We start from the raw sequence: 26692 nt of genomic DNA on the forward strand, positions 1-26692 counted from the left end.
ATTATCGTCATAAACCTGTGTGTAGAAACCCCACATTTTTGTTTGCAGCTGTGATCTATTACCGCAGATAGGAGAAACATGTATCACACATGGGCGAGGTGATAAAAGGACAAGGGAAGACGACAATTTGGAGACTTAGAAGTAGATGGGAGAATAATGTCAAAGCGACGTTTTTGAAATGGATTCATCTGGATGTGAAAAGAGTTCGTTCATGATTTTTCGTCAAAATGTTAAGGAGTCTTCGGGTTTCATAAATCTCTCTACCAGATGAGCGACTATCAGGTTATGAAGGAACGTTTCGTACAGCGGAGGTATTAAAAGGGTCGCACCCAGGGTTCTAAATATCGTTCCTACATGTTTGAGCTCAAAGCGTCAGATCATAGCAATTAGCTACGGTCATAACTTTTGGGGGTGGCTGTACCCTTCGCCCTTACAGCCTGCACATAGCAACACCACGACTACCACCACTACGCTACCCTTCTCAGCATTTGGTAAATGAGGATAGACAGATAGACAGACGGACAGGGGAGGGAGGACAACACCATGAGAATACGCCCACGTCATACCACCCCCTCCCCCTCTTCAGCAGAACAGAAACAGGGATGATGGATGAGGGCAGAAGGGGAGGGGGTAGCGTTACAACAGGAGCCAATAGCAACGCGTATCGATCCCATGAAACATGTATCATATATATGTATCAACTCCAGCACCCCCGCGCTTAAACCACCCCCTCATATTGATTCTCAGCAGAGCTGAGTCCATGTTATGTCCATCATCCCTCTAAAAGTGTAAGGATGCAGGGTGTAGAATGAAGAATCATGGTTACTAGGATGAATAAAGATAAGTTTTTTTCTCCCCTTCTAGTTATACTACCACCCTTACCGTTCGATGGTATTCTCCTTGGCTGTTTGAATTTCACCTAGGTCCCTCACAGAAAAATTGAAAAAATACAGTATGTAACAAAACGCTGAGAACTTGTATGACAGGTAACAAGTATTAAATATTACTGTGAGCAGGTTGGTATGCCTGTCGTGTGCTGAACGGTGTTCCTTTAGTGGACGTACGTTCCATCTCTAGAACACTACAAACAATTCTAAGTTCCTCTCTACTGACCAACTTAAAATGCGAAAAAGTTTGTTACATGTATCATACTATCATTAATCAACAACGCGTTTCTAACTCAGGATGCCAGTAACTTCAAACGTTGTTTGTTAAACATAAATCATAAAGGAAGGAAGTGGTTGTAGAGTATTTTAAGGCAGTCACTATCCCATTATTTGCCCGGAGTGGCTTATACAACGTACACCGCGTAAGATTACGATGGATATTTTTAACTAGACCCAGAACCAGAGCAAAGAGTGTTCTGATAACGGAGGCAGCAGGCACCTCTGAAACGTCGGTATACGTCTTTTCAGGTTGTACGACGCAACACAGTCATCTCCAAAATAAAGATTGTTCCAGATTATAAGAATACTCAAAGCGACGTAGTTTTACAGAATTGTCGCAAATATTTTACACAAAATATTGAGAATTGGATCATACAAATTTAATATCGATACTGAATCAGATGTTTCAGCTCTCTGTTTCCAGTTCCCTTTTTCTACACAAAGATGATCAAGTCAAGGAGAATATAGTGGGCGTGTCACGTAGTAAACAAGCGAAAAAAAAGATACTGACAAAATTTTGGTTGTAAAGCCTGAAATGAAGAGACAACTCGTAAGACGTAAGTATAGATGGTGGGATAATATTAAATATATCTTATGAAAATAAGGTATGGGGTTGTGGATTGGATTCATGTGCCCCAGGACAGGAGAACAGTGGCGGATTCTTATGAACATGAAAATGAACCGCTCAATAACAGACGAAAAATTTCTTCAGGAGACCAATGATAATTAGTTTTCGGGGAGGATTCTATTCCATTGGGTTAGCTGCACACAATTTGTATTCAAACAACTAGGAACTAACTTGTAACCAGATAAAAAAAATCATTGTTTGGGTGGAATTCATATGGACTCCCGAGCGCACAAAAAGTTAATTTCGATCAATTACTTCGAAACAAAAGTTTTGAGGAGTTCTTGAACCTCTTATGAAAGCATTGTCATTTTAATTTCGTATCTTAAGTTAGCATCACATAAACAAACAACACAGAACTAAATATACTGTAAGCTTATATTATTACGTTATAAAAAAACTCTCAGATATTTGTTTTTTCTTGCTATGGTTTCATTTTATTACATCGAATCGCGAAACAAAAAGCCAGACAGACCTACACATGAAGCCAAACTTGTTAGCTTAATTATATTGTGGTCTGAAGTTCAGAATGTAATTTCAGTTCCTTGTTCTCTTATCCGAGACGCAAAGAGTGGTTCAGTACCACCAGTGTTACTGTCATTGTCGGCTGCTTGTTACACTGTGTGAAGGCTACAGGATAGGCTTACACTCACAGTTTGCATGCAGTCCATACCAACAAAGTGACGCGAAGCAAACTACAGAGGAAATTATAATGGGGACCCCAGGCTGATGCAGAAAGGACTAACCAAGACAATAAGACAGACGGAAACAGAGAATGAGATATCAGAATGAAATAGAGCGAGATGACAAATGTGAATTTCAGAGAGAGGGGTTACAAACCGAGAGAGAGAGAGAGAGACAGAAGTGAGGTTAGGATAAAATGGCGACCATCAATCCAGCAACTAGCAAGACGTAAAAGCACCCTTCGTCTTTTCCCTGTTTTATTTCGGGAGGATATTCCATTCCAGTGTATATAAGCATGTATACCCCACAGGGGCACCGCCTGTCCATGTTTCCGCATCAGTGAAGATTCATTCAGCTCAGAATTGAATACATTTTTTCCTTTCTCTTTTTGAATGTGGTTTATTTAAGTTTGCTGCTGCATTGAAATCCAACTGCAAAGATAACATTCTGAGTGACGTTAAGCATTGACGAGAAAAATAGTGAGAGGAGTAAATGGCTGATGGATAGGTTTGTAAGAACTTAACACAAAGTTACTTTAAAAACTTCCGCATTTTACCATTCCCGTTTCATAAGGCAGTGAAGTATTAGGATAACCAGTTACTAAAATACCGAACCAAAATATTTGCTTACAAAATAGTTTATAATATACACAGACTTTCAACAGAATAAAATATAAAACTCGCTGGGATAAAATTGTAGCAGGCAGCTTGGAAATAGTGGGAAATTTCAGACATTTACGAACGAGAGATATTAATAAAAAATTACATTCAATTTGAGAATAATTTTAAAGTCGGGAACCACTCTTCAGTTTATATATATATTAGGTTTTCTCTCTAAAACACAAAGATTAAAATATACAAAACGACAATTTTACGTGTTGTTTTAAATGGACAGATATTATACGCGTTTTCTCATTCCGAGGGATAAATATGTATTAAGGGTTTAAGAAGGCGTTGAGAAGAACAAGGCACTTGGACCTGAAGAGAGGAAGGTGAAGAAACTAAGCTCTTCACCAGATATTATTAAAAAGGGCATCACATTAAGAATGATGAAACTGACGCTACATGTTAGAAATATAGAAGAGCTAAGAAAACAAAGCTTAATTCTTAAACCATGCTAAAGTAAGTGGATTTTAACCACGAGCATAAAGCCTATGCTTAAAACTGGCGATTAAAAAAATATCGGGTTTTCTGAAATTAATTTTACATTAATTACATCAAATCGTCTACTACTGACAACGTTACAATTAAATCGTCTTTCAGAGATTAAAGAAGGATTATAGCCCTTGTGAGATAAATTAATAGAATTATTAATATAAATGTTCGGGCGGACATTTTCTGTCCAAGCAAGGTGAAGCTGCTATCTGTTTAGATTCCAACGTTTCACAGGTTTCTAGAGAATTCTAGATACACGTAGAGTAATTCCAGACGCTCTCCAGAGACGAGGGCTTACAGCATTGCAGAGCACAAGATGGTCTCATGAAATAACCTGATGCGTGTCGGCGCTGTTACCAAGGAGATAAGAGACGAGAACCACTCGTCCAGCGTCGTTATGGAAACAGAGCCATCGTACACAGGGCGAGCGCAGGTAGACACTTCACAAACTTGAAACTCGCACGTCGTTGCCTAAGATTCTACAGCACAGATGTTGTGATCAGTGTTTCTATCAGACGGGAAAATCTACGGATTCAGTGTTTTCCCGTAATATCTAAGACAACACTGATTATATTAGCCCACTTTTATTTTATATGGGCAAACAGGAACGTATTATATACCTGTGTGTCTGTTCCGCTAATGAAATGTTAAACATTCGACGGATTTTCTCATAAGGACTATGCTCCATAAAGTCAGTAATCCCTACAGGTTAATTTTAACCCCTACATCACATGAAACCCTAATTAAATAAGTGATTTATAACTTACGTTCTGTTATTTTCGGTGTTAGTGTTGAGTAGATCACGTAGTAAGCCTTAAATCTTCCAAATAAATTAAATTTATACATACTATAAAACATAGAAACCGTTAAAATTATCTGACATTTAAGGACAAAGAAAAAGGAGTTTTTAACTATTACGAGTTTGAAATAAAAGATTTGTATCCGTAATAAATTAATATCAAGGTCAATTACTTGCGCAAAATAGCATAAGGAATTTTAAACAAAACTTTAACTTGAAACCCTTGAGGAAAAAAGTCCAGAGATTTAGGTGCAGTTGAAAGGTTAACAAAAAAAATATTTTACAGAAATGGTGTAGAGTTACGGACCGGAATTGGCTTTGGATGTGAACTAGACATTGAAACTTCGGACTGACCAAAACTAGAATAATTTCATGATTACTTGAGCAACTATTAGCTTCTCAAGAAGCCACGGGTGAGTCAGTTTGTAAGCCTACAAAATTAATCGTCGTATTGGGAATCTGACAGCGTTTGTCTGTCTCTTCAAGACTTCTCTTGAAGACAGCCTCATGGCAGTGTATTATTGTTTGCACCGGGATGAATCCTGTATATAAAAAAAGAATTCTCTGCACCTGAATGTGGCTTTTCCAAGGTGCAAAACAGGCCCAAGTAACTTCGAAAGAAACATACGAAAGCTGCGACAGGATGAAAATTAGATTCTTCGGACAAGAGAAATCAATTCTGTCTGAAATATTTCATGAATTGCTAAGTTACTGCGTCTGATGATGATGATGTTAATAATAATAATAATCTATATAATAAACAAATGTCGTTTGGTTGATGGTTATTTACTGTTAAGAAATTTAGGGTCTTACTGGTTACCACTTATGATTATGTATTTACAACTTCAGATTTTATCTTCATTTTTAACGGGAAATTTATTAGTAATTTAATCAATTGTTCAACAAAATAAAATAATATTTCTTAGGCAATTATTTTGCTCTCCTATTTGCTAAAAATCCTGTACTTGTAAAATTACTGGTCCGATAACCAAACACCGCGGCTGACTTTTTCCGTAGAATGATTTAAAATTTATATATGACCTTAAGATTGCTAGCGACACATTTCTTAAATTACATGTATGAAATACAGGCCTTAAAACAGACTTACTTCTAATAAAATTAGACGACATTTAATAAAGAAGTGACAATAAGAATGATGAGATATGTAATAAAAGTAACAACTTTGTACATAACAGAAAATTTGTAATCTTGCAAGCCTTTCTGTTAAAATCATTATTAAATTATAATAAAATTATAGGATAAATGCTTAGACATAAATATTCCCGTAAGAACCATGTTCTCATGAACCCTCAACCCATGCTCTAGCTTAAAAAACCATGTTTCAGACCCATATAAAATAGCGTTATACCTCAGTAGTTCCGCTATCCACTGGTAACTCTGCAAAAAGTGGTGAGCTACTTAAGACACAATCCTACGCATTGCGAAGTTAACAACACAAAATGTGTGTACAAATTACCAGTCATAAATATTAGTTCCGAACACTTGAAGAAAACCACCTGAAGATGACGAATTAAGGCCGAAACATTTAGTGAATTCTTAATAAAATTGGAACTATAATAAAAATTATTGTGTAGACGGACTCTCAACCTAGGAAAGATAAAAGATTTCTAACTGTATAGTAGCAAATGTTCCCCGAATTAATTATCTCTAAATTTTTACAAATATTCATAAGCTTTGAACCCATAAGATATTAATTGTGACTGCCACGCTATGTATTAAATTATAAGAGCAATTTATTAAACGTTATTCCAAATATCCGCGTCTCATATATCACTTCTATTCCTACAAACACTTCTTCAATATATTCCGTAGGGTTGACACCAGATTCCAGTCTGATTCCCCATTATAAGACTGCCGTGTATTCTTATAATGAAATGCGAATATTACACAGCACAAACTCTCAAAAGTGAGAGTTCGTTCACGGCTTCGCGAATGTATTTTGCTCTGTTGACATTTCATATCAGCAAGAAGTACTTAGCGATTGCATTTTATCACCGGTGTCAATAATTTCTGAAGGCAAATCGAAATATTATTTACATAACGCTGTGAGTTATTTACAGGTGAGTATCATTTGTACCAACCTATGAGACCTGAGTAGAGAAATAACCCCATGGAAGAATGGGAGTTAGAAGATGCTAGTCGCTCAGCCAGCTGAATCCAATCCATACCTTCATACACTATCGATTATAAGACCAATGTTAATATTATCCTTCCATCTACGCCAAGGTTTTCCAAGACGTTCCTTCCTTTACGATTTCCCTACTAAAATGTTTAGCGCATTTCTAATTTCCCATACGCGTGCTACATGACACGTTCAACTCATCATCCTTGATTTAAACACCTAGATGATCGAATCATGGAAAGACTATGAATTTTGAAGTTATGCCAATGTCCCAATATTCAGCTTGCACCAAAACAATTCGTCCAAAATTTTTGGCACAGTGCGAATTCGATTATTTTAAAGCACGGCTGTAAGCAGGCCTAACGGTACCACTTCTATAACATTCAGTAAGTGTACATTCTGTCCAAATAGCCTTGTCTATGTGTTTCGTATTATTTCAATGTAAACAGGGGTTATTTCCTTAAACGGCGTTAACCAGTTGACGTTTGCAGTGGTGAAGTGTTGTGTTTTCTTTGCGGTACGGACTAAATGTTCAAATATTCTGGTTCGGCTTCAAAGGAATGATTCTTATCACACAAATTCCCCCAAAACGTAAGCTGAAGACATCTAAACAATAAACACTCAGCCTTAACAACAAGTTGCAATTAAATATAATTTGCATAAATTTAAATAACGAAAGAAATTAATTCCCTTGTTATGTGAATGTCAGTTTCTGTTCAGTTTTATCTTGTTACGTTTATCTCTCCTCACCATCACACTTTAATGTAAAAATAATTTATTACAACTCAGTGTCTTGTGCATACAAATTAGGTCCGGATATTTTGGTTCATCGGTACAGGAAATTTGCGATGGATCAGATAGCAGTACAATAATCAGACTATTAAAATAACAAATATTATATTATTTAAGAAATCATTTCATGTCTCACACTGACTACGTTTATCAGACGCCATAAGCGACTAAGTATTCCTATTATAATTCTTTAATTGCTGAAACTGACGAATAGCACGACAAGAATGTAATACAAATAAGAATTCTTTTCAGTCTTAAAAGTTGTGTTAGTACACAAGTTCATAAACTCGATTATTATAATTATGGAATTGTTAGGTTTACGTTAACAAGGCTTCTCGCTTTAAAGTTATAGCCAAATTTCGAGTTCTAGCAGGAGACAAATATGGCGCCGTCTAGAGGAGAGTGTGATATTGCTGTTCGGAATTCAAGGAATGTCTTATTAAGAAAAGCATTTTTTTCTCTGTCGCATAATTTCTTAGAATATGACAAAAATTCCTATTTTAATGCATATTTTGAACTCAGTTTACGAACATGTTTGTTCCCGACGAAAGATTAAACTTTTATGGAATTTTTTAAAACATATTCGTATTGAAAATAAAGAACGAGTCTATAATGTCATTGCGTGTAAAGAAGGAAGGCAGATCAACAGATATAAACAACGGAAAGAACATTCTCTCCCAGGGCCATTGCTTCCATAACGTCTTTCTTTTATTGGCTAGATCAGCGGAATTAGTCGCGAACTGACTCCACGGAGCAGAGCCCGTCTTGAGACAGTCACGAAGCTATTAAAAAAAATTCCAGTGTTAACAAAAACCAGCCACATGAATCCAATCTACAACCTCCAACACTATTCCCATAAGATTCATTATGACATTATATTCCTTCAGTATTTCTAATCAAAATTTCGTAGTATGTATATTCATTATGTCCCACAAGAGTGTTACATGTATCTTCCTAGATTTGATCAACCTAATAATATTTTGCGAAGAGTACAAACTGTGGAAAGCTTAACTACGCAGTTTTATCCAGTCTCTGTACCTTTATTCATCACAGTCCCAAAATCTCTCCACACCCTTGAAATAAATTTTGGGGTGTGTCGCTGTCTCGAGAGTGGATTATCGGACATATAAGATCACATTAATTAATAAATAAGAGACCAAAACACATAAAAGTGAAAATAAATTCGAGTAAAATATCTTATTTTCTGTAAGGTTGTCTTCAAGGCAAGGTTATTGTGGTACGCCATTCAGAAATAAATATGAATTCAAAGGCTTCAAAATATATGGAATAATGAACAAAAAATGAGACAGAAGAATTTCTCATAACATCCGAAGATATGAGACTTCATACGAGTTTATTGAAATTTCTAGGAAGTTTTCATGTAATTTTGGGTCGGGGGCGGGGGCGGGGTGAGGCTCCAACGTCGAAATTAAAGAACCGTAGTTGTACTTAACGAGTGTATAAAAGTTGAAAGGGTGGGTGGGGAGTGTCATACAGACTTGCTACAAATGTGTTGACTATAAACTCAAATTTCCTTCAGTTTCTCAACAAAAGTGAAGTCAGAAATTTGTGATATGGATTTACAACGTTAACGCAATCACCCAGATCCTACACAGATTCATTTAAAGACGCTTACGTAGATAATTTGGAAATGATGAATTGGAACGAATGCTGAAGGACGCGGTTTATTTTAAGGTACATATCACCGTTTGTAGGGCGAAATCAGGAAAAAATTACGTGGATCATCGTCTAATACTACAAGAAATTCAAGCTCACAATTGAAACCAGGGACCTCTCGATTACAAAACACCGCTATTTAAGGGCTCAAAGAGTAGACACACAGTCCAAAATACTAGACAGTGCATCAATCCAGAAAACCACCATTATTATTAACCATTCGTGGTTTATGTGCTGTAGTCTGAATCGATTTGGAAACAATTCTGATGATTGGCGAAATTTCAGGAGTATGTATCTGAAATACTACGACGTGTATTCTGGAAGAAGTTTACCTTGTTTTAGAGGTTTATGCTGTCTCAATTATCAGGGCGATGACCTCTGAAACGTCGGTAAACTTCTTCCAGACTACAAACATCTGGCGCGCCTCCATGGTGAAGAGAATTATTAGTAGTGTAACGTTGCGTGTTTTAAAGCCGTATCCATGGCAATGCTTTTAAGAGATTTTGGACGTCACGTTCCCATATGTAGCTTAAACGTGTAGTTCCCGTAGATTTTCAACTGTGTAAAGAATTTCTAAAGTAACATTTTTATACTTATGTAAGACTTGAGGTTCTCACAGCGGTGAGTATGAAGATATCCGTCTTCTGGGTTATTGCGCTGTGTAGTCTGGTCGATGTTAACCAACGTTTCAGAGGTCATACTGCCTCCGTCATCAGGGCGATGAATCGCCCTGATGACGGAGGCAGTATGACCTCTGAAACGTTGGTTAACATCGACCAGACTACACAGCGCAATAACCCAGAAGACGGATATCTTCATTTTTATACTTCATTTCTGAAGTAACCAAAGTATGACAGGTTAAAAAAGTTTAAAAATTTCTCTGCCCAGAAGATACAAAATACTACACTCACCATTCTGTGAAATTTTCGGGTCCACGGCCTCACACGATCGCTTCCTGCCGGCACAGTACTTGATTCTGTAACGAGAGCACAGACCATAGAAATAAGATAAAATACTGGTGCAGGGTAAACGGAAGGAAAGGGTGGAGCGAAACTGTTGTAAGTATGTAAAAAGGGTAGCGAAGGAGGGGGTTAGCGGTGAATCTGCTGTTGTTAAAAATTTCCTACCGGGGCGCCCTACTTCAGGACCACAGTGGCAGGGTAGCCTATTTCTTCCTTGTATCTGTGAAGGATGCAGCAGCCGCTCTGAATGTATCATTATTATTCAGCGTCATGCCACAAGTAAAGGGTTACTACCCCACGTACTCACCCCTATGGGAAGGGACAGAGAAGGAGGGGTGAAGGTCATGTGATGGTACTGAGATTCTGCTGCAAGCAAGATTCTCATTTCGTTCATGGCATCCAGAACTCGGTCGAGTTGCCAGAACCAAATGTTCGGTGTCTTTTCAAACGCTTTCGTCATTATACATACAAATGGTTCGTGTTTGCGATTGTGATCGCGTAATTAATAACATTTCTGGCTTCCATTCTTCGCCATCAAGGACAGGGCATCTTTACAGCTTCCGGATCGACACAGCTCAGTCGATATATTAACTAGATCACGTACAATACAACAGAGGTTCGATTCCCTGTATTAACTAAACCATGCTTTTGTTCACTGTCCGACATTCCCGTTTAAATTCGTTTTATGCTCTGTACAGATTGATGAAAATGTTATCATATGCACTGGTGGTATCTTTACATTAAAACGTTCCATAGTATGGCTCTTTTTATTGTATAAAATTCTTTGACGTAATGAATAAACAGCCTACATTTCTGTGATCTTTGTTTTTAAATAAGTTGGTTATTAGACGTAATAAATATTACGCGAACATGAGTTAATATCTCTGAAACCCAGCTGTTCTAATAATACGTTTCATCTGTTTCTTAGCTTTAAAATTTTTATTCTAGAGTAAATGTAGCATGTGTAATAAACAAACCAATTCCATGAAAGTTATTATAAGTATCTCTATTCCTTATTAAAAAGTGGTTTATCACAACCTCATACCATTATCAGATAACATATTTTTTAATCTCCAATTTTTTTCTTAATCTTAAAACTCTCTCTTGTGATCCCAACATAGATAATCGATATTATTAATAATGCAAATAAGTTTAAAGTGTTTGCAAAGTAGTTAGCACAGTGGATTTTGTCCTCATAAGTATGGAACATTTTTTTCTTCAAAAATTATAGAAAATATTTTGACGTCCCATAGTCTGAGCTACTGAAAAAAACATCTCTAAATAAACAATAAATAAATAAGTCACAAACACGTCAAAGGAGAACACATACCACCCAAATTTATCTTCTTACGAAAAACTCTACAGAAGAAGTAAGAGACGTTCCTGTCATAGAGAATAACATAGTATGTTTATGTCAGGTAAATTCCCAAAATATTTTTGAGTCTCAAAAAGCATGGGGTTTTATAATTACACCCTTCACAACCACAGCCCTATCACGTACTATTTAAACACATTAAAGCATGGACGTCAATCACTTCTACTCTGTTTCAAAACAAATTAAATTTATTAATTGTTTTAAATCTGATAAGGAACTTTTGGTTTTTATAGATCATCTTTATGGATTGGTCTTATTAGACCGTCCAGGCTATTATGTCTATTTTTAAGACATTATTTTTTCACGTTTGCCTCTCTGTGTGTACTGATATTCCTTTGTTTTTGAATTGGATACTAATTTTAATCCTTGTATTATAAAATAATGTAAAAATACGTGTTCATTATTTCCAATAGTTTATGTCTACGTTCTTCAGCCGAGAAACCTCATCTCGTAATCGCATGTAACGGGCCCAGAACACTCGGAGTTTCTGTTGTACAAGCTGACACCACCCATAGCGTAGCTACACTTTCTGTACGTACACGCATTGACTAAAAATGAATTGCCTTCCGTAGCATAAAAAAAAACTCTTGGTAGTCATTTAGCCCTTTCTTTCGTGAAAGAAAAAATATCCCTGGTGTCGGGTTTTTAGGACATCACCGGGGAGACAGAAAGGGGTAAATAATTTTTTTCCTTTAACGTCCATAGACATTCATATACAAAAAAGACCCACATAAAAAGTAAAGGATTGGCTGTAAGGGATGTAAAGAGAAAGGCTGTAAGGGAAGGGGTTGAAAGATAGAGCAAAAGAAAGGTTGTGTTTCCCGGGGTGTTGCTCTATGCATGTATGATGTATGTAGTAAAAAGAAAAGAGAAAAAATAGGGGTTAAAAATTACTAAGGTTCGAAAGGGTTGTATGTATGGGGATGGGTATAGATGGGTAAAAAAATAAAAAGAAGTATTTGAATAGGGAAAATTGGGGGATGGTCTTCCGTAGGGTGAGAAAACTACAGTGATTGTGTGTCATATGCAAAGTTTTTATGTCATGTTTGCATCATGCATACTTTTTCTACCGAATTTTCGTCTGGGGTGGATTGAGGACACGGTCTGAAGCATTGCATGATGGGTAACGTTCGTTTGAATGCGAATTCTGAATGATGAGAATTTCTTGTATTATCTGACTGGGGCATAGAAACAGGGGATAAACCGTCCGTTGGTTATTGCTCGGTGTTCAACGAAGTTGAAGTTTAAAATTATAAAGAAACCATGTGTATATTATGTATATAGGCCTATATACATGAATGTTTTCTAGTCTGGTAGACGTTTACCGACGTTTCAGAGGTCCTTTCTGCTTCCATCAACAGGCCGACAACCCAAGGCCGTGAGAGCCTATTAAAATATTCCCAGACCTACAAAAAGTATTCAGATCCACATACACAGAAGCAAAACCGATGTTTGGATAAGAATTTCAGTGTTTGTCACAGTTAAATTTGTGTCGGATTTATGCATGAAACCGTAAACCGGTTTATGTCTTACAAATCTGTTTAAAAGCAGGGGTGGTCATAGATCTCTTTATGCATTTTACAAAATCGGTCACTGTCGCCTAGCAATCGGATCAAAGACGAAGATTCCGATAAAACTGGAAAAGAGAAACAATTCGATACAAGATAAAAACGCAGTTCGTTTGCGAATCTGCCACATTCCGATCCAATCATCGCAAAAAAACACTGAGCAGTCCAAAGATGAACTCCTTTTTCAATTTCGTTTTTATCAAAATGAAATGCGACAGGATATCAGAAGGAGATAAAACACTTTCATCTGATGTTACTTTAAATTTGAAACGGTCCAGTGGCAATGAATAAGAATAACATTTCAGTAAATTAAAATTATAAACAAGAAAAGGTTTTGTTGAAGATCGCATCATACCCCTTCTGTTTCTTCAGAATCGTCATTGTGTCTGTATTTTTTGTGTGCGGAGGAACTCTTAACGGTGTGGGAGCCCGTATAGAAAATATTATCTATACGAAAGGATTCGTTATCTAAGATCTGAGTTCAGTGGCGTGTGTACCGTTACCTCACCAGCCTGGAATTGAAAAGACTTAGGCAAGAGGGTCTTGACCTTTTCAGAAGCAGCACTGTTCCGCTGTTCTGGATAAGCAGAGAACAAGACACTGCAAATTGGGACCAAGAACTTTTTTAGTTAGTTCTGAAATGCGTTCACTGACAAACCAGAGCACGGCTGTAACAGGGACATCGATTTCAGCTCCTCTTATCCACAGATAAGCTGATTTTATTGTTTTATATAACAAAACTTCGCTCGTATCGAGAAAAGAATTTGTGGCGCTTATCAATGAGTCGTGTGGTTCCTGCAAGGATCCGGGAAGTGACAGTTGCATTCCGGATTATCAAATGCAGTTACAGATTCTATCGGGCTTTGCTTTTATCTTTGACAGACTCCCTCCTCATGAAAGATGATATTTATTTTAATAAATCCATTATTATTTTTCTTATATTCAGTTCACTGCATGCTCGTTTGTAGAATCAGAGGCGTGTCAGGGTTGATGACTATTTGCGCCAGAACCGAAAATAACATATCACAAAATTCAACCCTTGTTCTTCCTTTAACACGATCGACCGAGTCAAATTTATTCAAAACATAAATATTCTTAAACTCTGTAAAACAATTTTAGTCAGAATTCCCGAAGGAAAGATACAATTTGAGATATTTAAGTGTATATGGGATAATATTAAAACTTATAAATATGGCGCGAGAATGAAGACCAGATTTAAATTCCTCACGATAAGACTCATTGGCGGGCTCTTGTAAACACATTAATGAATCTACAGGTTATAAAAAGAGCGGGTAATTTCTTGACTGACCGCCATGGTGGTCTAGCGGTCAGAACGCTGGCCTTGTAATCCTGGGGTCTCGGGTTCGATTCCCGGCGGTGCCCGAATTTATAACTTGTTGAGCAAGGCCGTGGTCTAGGCAACACGGAGGATTCCTCCGGGGGCTTCCCCGGTTTCTCCGTGGCATCCCAACAATTACTCCATTCACACACAGAAGAAGGCAATGGCAAACCACTTCTGGATCATCTGCCAAGAACGTATATGAACAGGTCCCAGTCCGAGAAAAGGATGGAAGGATCCCGTTCATATGGACCTGTCGTCAGACAGAACACTAAATAAAAATAAAAAATTTCTTGACTATGCAATTAACAATTAGACTCTGAAGACGGCCTCCATTACATGGAATTTATTGTTACATTCTACATCAAGAGTAGTCTTAATGTAGGCTTCCCTATGATAACGTTGTGTCCCACCACCCAGAAAAAATCACGTGACATAAGAACATTCACACCCAGACATTTCCGGGGTCTGAAAAGATCACAACTATAAAAGAAGTAATGTAGACTTAGCTCGTATTATTTTACAGGCGTCTTTTTCAGTTCTGTGTCACGAACGCAACCCTTAAAAGAACCCACCTGAGAGAGCTAGTCACAAGAGGGTAGAGATCTGAAAGGAGTGACTGACCCTTTTTGCAATACTTCCGCAACTTCGTGGGAATCCTTCACACCTGCAACACCTTTATCTACGAGACAGATCCGAAAGCCTCTTCTGAACCCCAAATGATTCAGAGAGCAGAAACTTACATAAGTCCCTGGAGCTCATATCTTCAAACCACCAGGAACAAATTCATAATAACTGACCAGGTAACTAACTAACAAATCAACGAACTAAATAACTTACTCCCTTGTCCGGGATGTCACCCCGAACAGTCAATACGTGTTCATGAAATATGTAATTGCTCAAATATATTATTGCAATGTTGAATTTAATAATAATAATAATATATTTGGTTCAGATTGTTAAATTCGTTGTACCGTAAGAGTGATGGTGAGTTTCTTGAAGCTTTGCTACCATCGAATGAATTTTTCCAATTTTTATGATATAGATTTTATAGCGTGTAAAAGTATACGCGTAATGTACTATATTTTTGTTTTGTGAAGATGTCGGGTATATTTGGGTTTCGAAAAAAGAAACTAATTACAAAGGTTATCTAACGCTAAACCGGCCATGTTGGATGTGAGAGCAGAGGAGGTCCATTGGACCGAGGGTCTTCATTTATAAGGTGAAAGGGGCGGGTAGCACCAGATTTGCATGCCTTGGGGAGAGTCGCCAAGAAATAGAGGGGACACAGCATTGAAATGCGGAATCATGAGGGAAACAAATTCTACGCTGTTATTTCAAAAACGGAATTACTGTTAAAAGAAATACTTTTAAAGCACGTCGTGATAACCAATAGAAAACTAAGTGAGATTTCATGAATGTCTTCTGGATATTTGCGTCATCTGATCTGGTATAATTTTATCGACGTTTTAGAGGTAATTGCTGCCTCGATTATTAGGGTTAAAATGTTACAATACTGTACTGAAAGGGGTGATAAATCTAAAAATGTAAAATAACTCATAGCACTATTTGTTTATGAAAATAGTATTAAAATTAAGTTAAACTTGATTTAACAAAATTTCGCAAATACGTAAAGATATCCAACTCATTTTTATTCTGGGGCTAAAAAAATGCGTTTTTTTATTTCCGGTACAATGTTACTGGTATCTTATATTAAATTACTTTAGATAATTCCAATTGTTTAATATTACTACAAACTGGGTGGCTTGAAGTACTTGGTCCTTCCATAGACAAATACTGTAACAATGAAATTAATTCCATTGTTTTACGGTGTATATGACGGACCCTCGCGTTATTTTATCCCCTCTTTCGTCTTCAATTCTTGGGAGATTTATTCCGTAATGTTGTGCCACCACGCAGGGGAGGTACCTTCGGACGAAGGAGGTTGAAACTAAACTTTACTGCACACGGACGGACAGATAGACTCACTGGCGTGTGGTGTGTGCATGACAGGATACCAACATTAAGAAAAGAGATAGAATAAGTAAGGAAAAATTCATCTCTCTCTCTCTCTCTCTTTTTCGCTTACATCCGTTTTTTATCTCTTTCTGCCTTTCATCTCCTTAATTCTTCCCTTGACTCACCAAACTCCTCCGCCACCCTCATTTTTTCCCCCGTTCTGTCTCTCGCCTCTGTGGACGCTCACCCTAGCTACTGTGTAAAGGCGATAATCTTGTAAAGGGTGCAAGCAGCTCCTGAGGGATTCTGAACTTCATACACGTATAAGGAAAGGAGAAAGACGATGAGGTAAGGGATATTTGGCGCCAAAAATTTCTCTCCCAACACAAAAGAATTTCATGCGTACCACTACATGATTAAAAACTACGCGGTTTTCTTCTTTCAGACCAAAAATTATGGCACCTGATCCAATTTTTTAGCTAGGGAGGGCATAAACTTTGTAATATTTTATGGGCTGCGTTACGTATGTGTGTGTGATTTTATGGTAACCAAGGTAACCATGGTAACCGATTAACTCATGGTAAGTTGGTTACCATGTTTATGCATACGTTATACATAATTCAATGGATCAGAGTCTTTGAGAAACTACTAGTTACTCAGCTAGTCAAAATTATTGCCGTTTCTGAAAGTGATCGCCACTAGAACGTATTTTGTGAAAATGCATAATAAAATAACGGTTCATGGTTTTCTTAATTTCTAACTAAGAAATAATCTAATATGGCTGTGTACTGGGTTTTATCGCTCCGTAATCTGGCCTTGTAATCCTGGGGTCTCGGGTTCGATTGCCGGGCCGTGCCCGAATTTATAACTTGTGTTGGGCAAGGCCGTGGTCTAGGCAACACGGAGTTTTCCTCCGGGGGCTTCCCCGGTTTCTCCGTGGCATCCCATTCACACACAGAAGAAGGCAATGGCAAACCACTTCTGGATCATCTGCCAAGAACGTATATGAACAGGTCCCAGTCCGAGAAAAGGATGGAAGGATCCTGTTCATATGGACTTGTCGTCAGACAGAACACTAATAATAATAATAATAATAATCTGGTAGAAGATAGCTAACGTTTCAAAGATCATTTCTGCCTACATCATCAGGGAGATGGGTATGGGGACAAGGACTTCCGAAACGTCGGTTAAAATCTACTAGACTACACTGCCCTATAACCCAGAAGACAGTCATCTTAGCACTTACAGCCGTAAGGACCTCATATCCTACTTAAGAAATAAACGATTTTCCCAATATTTAGAACGAATTAACCTCCAATGAACGTCTTGGGAAAAGGTTCTTAGCACGTGCTTTGCAATACCGAATACATTCCTTGCCTTCATAAGTTTTATTTTTTATCACATACAATTTAATAGAGGTTTTAAAGATGTTAAGTTAAAGGCTAACGTATAAATGAGTCGTAACTTCTAAATAATGCAGTTTTATATTATACATTACCTGTTTATGAGATTTTAAATTATTAATCATAGCATGATGATGTCACATTCGAAGACACATATTTTTAAAATGACTGAAACAGGCCTGTAAAATGAAGTTTTATGTCTTAATTTCGTAAATATATTATCCATTCAAAAAAAAATTCAATTTTTTTGAAACTAATGAAGGAACTTAAGTGACACAGCTGAAAGTTAACTGTCATCTGACATGGAGAATCTACGAGGCTGTATTTAATCTTTTTGATGTTTCCCATAAAAACTGAACGTCAAAGAGTCGTGCAGAGCAGGCGATTATGAATAAATGCAGACTGATTATAATGACAAAAGAAGCAAATATTTACCAAGAAAATCGAATACGGGCGAAGGAAGCTTTTGTTGTTAATTAAATGTTTCAACAGTTTTATTCCAGACTTATTTCAGGCAGACAGACAGAAGGACAGACATGTTATAATTTCTGCAACTTTCATTTGTAAAAATGTGATATAATGTCTACAGAATGAGATAAATATTTATCATCACAAGGAAGAATATATTATTACAGAGAACGACTGTTAATCCAGTCCAAAGTAAGAGACAAAGACTGAAAATTTGCACGTCGCTACAAACGAAAAGTTTATGGAGACAGGTTACAGGGAGATTATTCAAAGGTAAGAATTCAGAATCTCATGGCGTCTGGTAGAAACTGACCGTCGTTTCAGAGGCCCTTACTGCCTCCATCGTCATGACAATTATCAAGATGCTGAAGGCTGTAAGTACCTCTGAAATGTCGACAAATTTCTACCGGCGCAACATCCCAGAAGCAAACAGGCCACAGCTTAATCCACAGAGGACAAGACTAAGAAAAAAAAAAAGACAACAACTTAAAATTCCTGAAGATCTTACACAATGGATCCTAGAACTCAAGAGAGTGTAAGATTATGTTTCCTCTATATATGGCTATGTGCCAGTTATGCTCTTAGCGATCATCCGAAAAACGTCAATGAGAGTTTGTGGAGATGTTTGCTGCTGTCTTCCGAGCAATAGTGCTGTGGTCCACGACTCCCTCTGGACCAGACGACGGCAATATCATCCATCTTACCCACCCTCTGCACCCTTACAGGCAGACTAGCTATTTATATCTGCGAGGAGATAGGACAGAGTTTACCATTTCAGAGTTTGATCCGCCCACAAGCAACTGAACTGGTTGGAACAGACCGACAGCGAATACACTTAGGAAACCCAAAACATGCAGACAGGGAATGAAGGAAGGTTCATTACGAAAAGGAGGGGCGAAGTAATAAGAATTATAAACATTTCCGTCGTCCTTTCTAATCGTTTGTTTAGGAATGGGGGAAATTTCAAAAGGAATCTTGAAACCTAAGTGAACAGGGAAACTTTAAAATCATTCCTGTTATCGTAATGTTACTTATCTTGCGCGGTCATACATCAGCTGCCTCAGTAATAAGGAGACTCAGTTCGTATTAGGTTCCCAGGGTTTTATAAGATAGCTAATGCACATAACTAAGATCTGATACAGCTAAATGTCTGAAGATGTAATTTTCCTTCAACGTTAACATTTAAAAAGTTTAAGATAAATCTTTGGGATAAACAGACAGTAGAAGTTTGTATTTTACTAAATACGAACGAATAAATAAGTATTTTATTATTATGTTAAGTAAGTTATTTTCGTCAGATTCGAAAAAAAATGGAGGATATAGTTACAAACTGACTAAAAAAATAAGTAAAAGCTATGACAATCTTTAAATAATAAACAGAAAAAGAACTTTAACAAATTTAAATTCCATTAAAATAGAATGACAAAGTCCGATGGCTGACTACTGTGAACACGGTGATGAACCTTTGGGTTTCATAAAGATGGGCAATTCTTTGACAAGCCCAGTATACAACTGACTTTTCAAAGAATAATCTGCACCATCGAGAGTAAGTGATTACAAACGAATGGCTCATTCTTTTTGTTTCCTTATTTCTTGAAGCCCTAACTTCTCCATACAGAGAGCGCGCCAGAAGACATAAGTTATGCAGTTTTTGGGAATTCTGATAGCGGCGGTCTATGGTCTATTTTAGGTTGCAACATTTCACCGAGTCACCTCTAGGTCTTCCCTATTTAACGTTACGATATGCGTACACCGAAAGGGTTTTGGAAGCGGCGGTGTGATCTCTCGGAGAATTTCTTTCATATTTGAACTTCCTTCTTGTACCTGTTTTTTCTAACACCTTCTTTCTTCCTGGCGACGTTGAGAAGAAGCAAAGTGTCTTGTCTCTGGCATCGACTGCCACGCCCTGGTCTGCCGAGCACGCTTCGATCGGTTTTGCCCTTCTTGAAGGGGAGGACGGCTGAGAGATGGCGGGGGATGAAGGTGGATGAACAGGGTGGTACGAGGGTGTAGAGACCCGGATGTTGTGCGTCGGAGGGATGCTGAGAAAGAGGACAGGGAGACAGAGAGTAACTCGCTGATGCACACGTGTGTATGCGTACAGTCTCGTAGGGTCCTGACAGTATTCGACCCTCGAAGGAATATTTGGAGTGGCCAGCATCTCCGGAAAATCACTGGTATAATGGAAGATGAGTATTTTCTGGGATGTAGGTAGACTACGTGACGCAACATCCCAAAAGATATTCACCTTCATACATCTCAAATCTCATTAATTGTAAGAGAGTCGATTTATAACAGTGAGACCGCAAAACAGAAGTGAATGGCCAATTTTAAAATATTCAAAACCATTCAAATCAAGTCGATAAAATATTATAGAAAAATTTTATGTGTCGGCATTAAAGTCTCTTCTCTATTAACATTAAAACCTTAGCAAATAAAAGTAAAGTTTATTAATCTGGCAATTTGTCGTTGTGCCCAAACGCTACGTCATGAAGATGTCAGCCTAAGAAATACCTGTAAATTCCCATGCACACTTAAACTCGACACTGTTGTGTTAACAGCTTAAATATCCGGTTGTTTTATCCACTGGTAACCACTGAATAAGGAGCATTAAATACTATTAACCAGGTCTGCAATGGGCAGCACCTTTCAACGCAAGGACCATCACTTTTCAATAAACCAGACACCATTTCAATACATTTCCTTATTCATAGCTGCACATTTTTCTTTTGTGATTTCTGTTACTTCGATTGCTTGACAGTTTCTCTACTCCCCTTTTCTTTCTTGAAAACAGTTTGAAAATAATTTCTGCTCACTACATCTCCTAGTTCCCTTTTCTTCCGCTTACTCGCGTGCTCTGCTGTTGTCATCACAGCCTTCTTGTTTGTGTTCGGGCTGCTCCTAACGCTACAAACGCTTTTGTGTCGTAACAGTCATTCTTTCACTCCGTTTTGTGTATTTTTTCATCTTCACACGGATGGAAGAATCGAGCAAAAAGAAGATATGTACATGATGAAAGTCGAGAGAAAGAGAGAAACATATTCCTGCTTCCTTTCTTATCGGCATTTTTTCTTTCGCGTCGGAGGATTGTCGGAGGTTTAAAAGAGAGTTCTCTGTCCTCTTATTTCATTCTTTTACGGTCTATTTAGAAAACATTACCTTCATGTTCATAAATCGACGGGAACAATTTTAATGTCCACTCATCCTACTCTGTATCGATCTTTGATCGAATTCATTCAAGGCTTCTTTGTGCCTGCTTCACACGAATGAGTTCAACATCTGTTGATGTAACCTTAAATATTACACTTCCCTGTGTTGAGTTGTGTGTAAATTTAAAAATGTAAGAATTTCGAAATATTTTTACAGACTCCTTGGAGATACACGAAGGCTCACTATCGTGTTCACAAGAGAGCCCTTTCCGATAAGCAGATGAATCCAATCAACACCTTCATATTTTTCGGTAAGCTTTTAAGATTATCATAGAATTAGCTTCCCATATACTCCTACATTTTTAAAGTATTTATTCCATTCAGGTTTCACGGCCAGAATTCTGTAAGCCTTAATTGTTTCTTAAATTACCTTGACTTTATACCAGCGTCTGCAAATAACACAGCCAAGATGCGAACCCAAGTCTATAATAAAAGTTCAAATAACATTTGCCGCCATTTCCACCCAATACAGCATCTCAGGTTCAATGTTTAAAAGAGCAACTGAGTAAAACCATTGGAATTTTTACTCTATTATTATTTACAAAATATACAAGATCCTTCCATATACTATTACTGGGTTTCTGGACGTTGTCCATTGTCTGGTATTCTGACAAGAACACGTTTCGTCAACTAAATCTGTTATAGTCCTCAGGAAAGGAAAATATCTGTTCTATTAAGCTTGTTAGAGAGAGCTAACCTCAGTCATCTGAAAAGCGAAATTGGTAAACTTTATACGCCCGTAGGATCTGATTTTGTCAAAGATAGATAATGAAACAACCTACAACATAAATATTATAAATACCTTCAAAAACTAAAGATTATATCAAGAAAGATAACAAAACTAAAGCCACTACACCAAACTGTGAACATTCACCAATAACATAAATAATTGCGCCTGTTATCAGTGTTTTTGGTGAATGTTCACAGTTTCGCTGCACGTGTTAAGTTCAACCTGAACAGCTCCCCTCCTTTCAAAATATATATTGTGCGTGTGTGTAAGCCTACTACACAGTTGTTAGTATATTGCTCGATAATTTAGAGGTGCTATGGACAGCCTGTGGTCTGACCGGTCTGACCAGTAGAGACGGGAGAGTTCTGTGCGTGAAGGTACGTAAATCACATCATTCACCGTGAAATATGACGTCATCACAACAGACGACAAGGGGCACAAAGTCACAGGATGTGGGGTTCAGCTTCTGCTAAAAGTCACTTACATAATGTGGAACGAATTCGTTGTTAATTTGACAGCCGCTGAGTACAAAGACGGTAATCCAAATCTAAAGCTTGTTTTCCATAACATTTTATTGAAATCTAAATATAACTTAATTATGAAAATTTCAGAGTTTTAAACACAGCTTACAACACTGATTTCTTCATGACAAATAATTGATTACCCAACTTTTAAGGTAATTTCCTGGCTTAGCCACTTGATATTTCAGTAAAAAGTAAAGTAAAGTTTGTCCCACTATACGCCAAGTAGGCGCTTGGGGTGAGAGGAGGTACAGCTCCTCTCTTCCTTGACCTTGGTACTAGATGGGGGTGAGTGGTCAGCATCACGCCCCGGCCGGCTTTACCCCCGGGAAAGGACCCCGGTACCCATTGTAGAGGAGGCTGGGTGGGCCCCAGAGCCGGTCTGGACGCAGAGGCTAGAGGAAAAATCCTCTGCCCCCATCGGGGATCGAACCCCTGTCGTCCAGCCCGTAGCTAGTCACTATACTGACTGAGCTATCCCGGCTCATACTTGATATTTCAGTAGTCCAAAAAATCCCCTGCTGCTATGGAATCTGAAGAAAGACATCTTAACCTATGTTGAACCACTTCACATGAATTATTTTCTTACGAGACTTTTTTTATGCTATCCTCCCATTTATGGATTTGGAAGTATTCTGAAAGCCAAACGCTATGCTAAGCCTCTTTAATAATATTAATGCGGGCACAATTTTTAAACCTATTTTCTTAATTGATAACGTGGAATTATTTAATAATGATATCTACTGATCAGGATGGCATCGTAGGAAAACCTTGCGCCCTCCGAACCTACTTGTACTCCGCTAACAGCCAAACTTCTTTGTACAATAAAGAACAGCACAGCGGTGTAAGGAGGATTTGGCCTTTTTCTGTTCTCCTCGACGGTCCCTTTAACACCCTTTGCAACAAAACCGACAGTTCCCGGGGGCTGTGTTCCTTTAGCACACCGGCGTGCTTCCACCACAACACAGTTCCTTCCTGTACCTCCAGATATGGCTTCCTTCATTTTCCCAATCTCTTCTTGCGAACGCTGAAGTTAGAGGAAAAATTTCGCTCACTGGATTGTCTAATCCAGTGTTTCGCTGTATTTCTCCCATCTTGCCTAAAATTACTTGGAAAATTTTAACGATCTTGAATATTGTGGTACTGATTAGTCGAAAATTTGTACAACAACGATTCAATGAAAACAGTAATCGAAAAATAATTAATAAAACTAATTAACCCCGAAGGATGCTGAAGATAACGCTACTCATGACATCCACAAAAAACCCCACGTCGGTCTGTAATTAGTACCTAATCTATTAAGCGTAATATTTATTTATTATTTATTTAACGACGATGACAGTAGAATTATTAACGAATAATAAATTATAAATGAGGTGGAATTAAGCGGTCGTGGCCTAATATAACGCCAGTATTTGAATGGAGGTACTGAAGAAAAGTAAGATTAAACTCAGTGAAAAAGCTGATAATCTAACCAACCGCGATGTTTGGGCTGAGTAATTTTGCAAAGTTGAGATTTGCTCCGCTGGTCAACAAATTCTTCACATTTAATGGAATAAGACCGTCCTCTGAGCCAGTTAAATCCAATGAGCACACCCACAGCCCATTTATTTAACCTCCGTTTCAAAAGTTTTCTCTAATCTAATCACCGACACCTCGCAAAGGAGTTTATGTTTTCGCCTCCATGAAAAAAATATTTTCGTACAATAAATTAACATAATCAGCACAGACCAGAAACTGCAAATGCTCGTCATTGCTTCTACAATTTCAATTTGAAACGCGTGTCTCAAAACCATTTAGAAGAACGAGTTGTCTTCCCTACTGGAATTCAGTTATAAAACAGAGGTCGGATTCCAAATCTTCGCTCTTATTTTCAAAAAAATTATTTTGATATTAGGCAACGTAGTGAAAACCACGTGGAGTCAGAGGACGAGTTCCTTCTCCTTTCCATTCCCCCTTCGCTTCGTGATCCAAAGGTAGAACAACGGTTTGGCGAGCAGGAGAAGGTTTTGATGGTTTCCTATTTCGCTGCTGTCGCTACCAAAACTAAGAAGAAGAAGAAGAAGAAGAACAAGGGCCCTTTATTGTTTCGTTCCTCTGTACAGCCCGAGAACGCCCGCGTGCTGTCAAAATTAATTTCATCCAGGTCTCTCTTTCACTACAGCAGTATGATTCCAGGCTCTGCGCAAGGAATGCCAGACGCTTGCTTCCAGCACAGTATCGACTACAGTTACATTCTGTTATCGACAGAAACCATATCATGATTAAGGGCATCATTATGTTACAATAGTAAGTATATTCTGCAGATCGACTGTTGTCTTGATACCGTGTTATTCATAATTCAATTTCTTTTAAATTTATAAGCTACAAATCTGTGACAGGAAAAAAAAATTATAATTAAATTGTCGTTAACGTGACACACGTTTGTAACTCTCGCAAAAAAGAAGCCCGGAAATGTAAGAATAGTTTAAAAATTTCGCAGCTTTCGCCAAAATTTTTGGCTTTGTAAATGACATCAGACTCTTCTTAGGTCGATGACAAACGAGTGGGGCTGGGTGTCTGGTTTCTGAGTTCTCGAACGTGGTTACGCGGCTAGATGTGGACTCCTCATTCAGGAATTACAGAGCAATGGACTCCCCACTTGGGGATTCACCATCCAGTCACTTCCGCGAGCAGAAACGAGTCTAGGTCTTTACGTGAAGCGTCCGTTATTTTTGTCCGATGTTAACCAAAACTGGAATGTGTTGGTAATTTTTTGTAAAACTGCCCAGGATAAAATTCCTCGAAAATTCGCTAAGCTGTTCACGAGTTCTTACGTGTGGTGACGCGAACGTAAGGGGCAAAATTAACTGACTTACGAAGCTGAGTCTCTGAGAAGCTAAAACTACGCTCCGATAACCAAGATATTCCCGGAAGTTTATTAAACCAAAACGTTCATTACCGTGTTCACAAAAGACCGACATATTCTTCCAATAACTTATTTATCTTCCTTTATAATAATCTGGTTTTATAATGTAATTATAAATGTTCTCCTCTGGACCCTTCTTATTTGTAATGACGTAATTCCTGTCACACACAATCACCGACATTCAAAGACTTTGCACCAGTGAACATTCATTCGAAGTGAGGTATTTGTTTATGAAGCAGCGAGTGAGCACGAGTTCCTGTGGGAGAAATGTCCGTCGTGCTTAAGACATTTACTGCTTATTGCATTGGGAAGTCTATGCTTTTATTCATCCCTAAGTCAACAACTCGCCGGATGAAGGCTGCAGACATCTTAGAGTTGCAATGTTACTGTGACGCCATGTAACAGCATGCAAACAGCGACAGGAGTCGGAAATGGGGTTGGAGAATTTTGTAAGGGCAGAAGACGTAAAGGTGAGGGTGGGAACATAAGGGCAATGGAAGCAAGTTTCTCGTCGTGAGACTTTAATGGAGACCAAATGAAATGTTTTCGTCGTGTCTCCCTATTCATCTCTCTCTATCCACCGCCCGTCTACTTGCGAAACCTCGCGACCTCAGACTTTCTGCAGACAACGGACAACGCAGAGAAACAGCAGCTAGCTCCGGGGCAGCTGTACAGTCCGCTCACACAAAGTACAGACACTCACACCAAACTATCACATGGTAACGTAAAGTTAGCACCAAAATATGAAGACGTTTCGGTCCACACTTTCTTTCAAGTTCTGAACGCATTACCTCAGGAAATGAGCCCCAATACCCATTAGACAGGAGACAGGGTTTACCCCAAAGATGCTACAAACTTGGAGACAAGAAGAAAAGTCTGTAATTATTACATTCTAAGATTAATAAATTACGTATTTATTATTTATTTAGTGTTCTGTCTGCCGACAGGTCCATATGAACAGGATCCTTCCATCCTTTTCTCGGACTGGGGCCTGTTCATATACGTTCTTGGCAGATGATCCAGAAGTGGTTTGCCATTGCCTTCTTCTGTGTGTGAATGGAGTAATTGTTGGGATGCCACGGAGGAAAACTCCGTGTTGCCTAGACCGCGGCCTTGCCCAAAACAAGTTATAAATTCGGGCACCGCCGGGAATCGAACCCGAGACCCCCAGGATTACAAGGCCAGCGTTCTAACCGCTACATAATTTTAA

The 26692-nt window shown here is 38.2% G+C and overlaps 1 protein-coding gene across 1 annotated transcript in view; it reads right to left on the bottom strand.

The window, feature by feature from the left end:
- BTBD9 (BTB (POZ) domain containing 9) overlaps window positions 1–26692 on the bottom strand; it is a 161936-nt gene that overhangs the window by 75217 nt on the left and 60027 nt on the right. The window contains exon 2 of the mRNA XM_022086805.2: window positions 9952–10016. The gene's annotated coding sequence lies outside the window, so the exon portion shown is untranslated. The remainder of the gene's footprint in view (window positions 1–9951; window positions 10017–26692) is intronic.

The sequence above is a fragment of the Zootermopsis nevadensis genome, unplaced genomic scaffold (assembly GCF_977971745.1).
Source record: "Zootermopsis nevadensis isolate Lab colony 2312 unplaced genomic scaffold, Znev_1.0 Znev_ptg000032l, whole genome shotgun sequence".
Taxonomy (NCBI): domain Eukaryota; kingdom Metazoa; phylum Arthropoda; class Insecta; order Blattodea; family Termopsidae; genus Zootermopsis; species Zootermopsis nevadensis.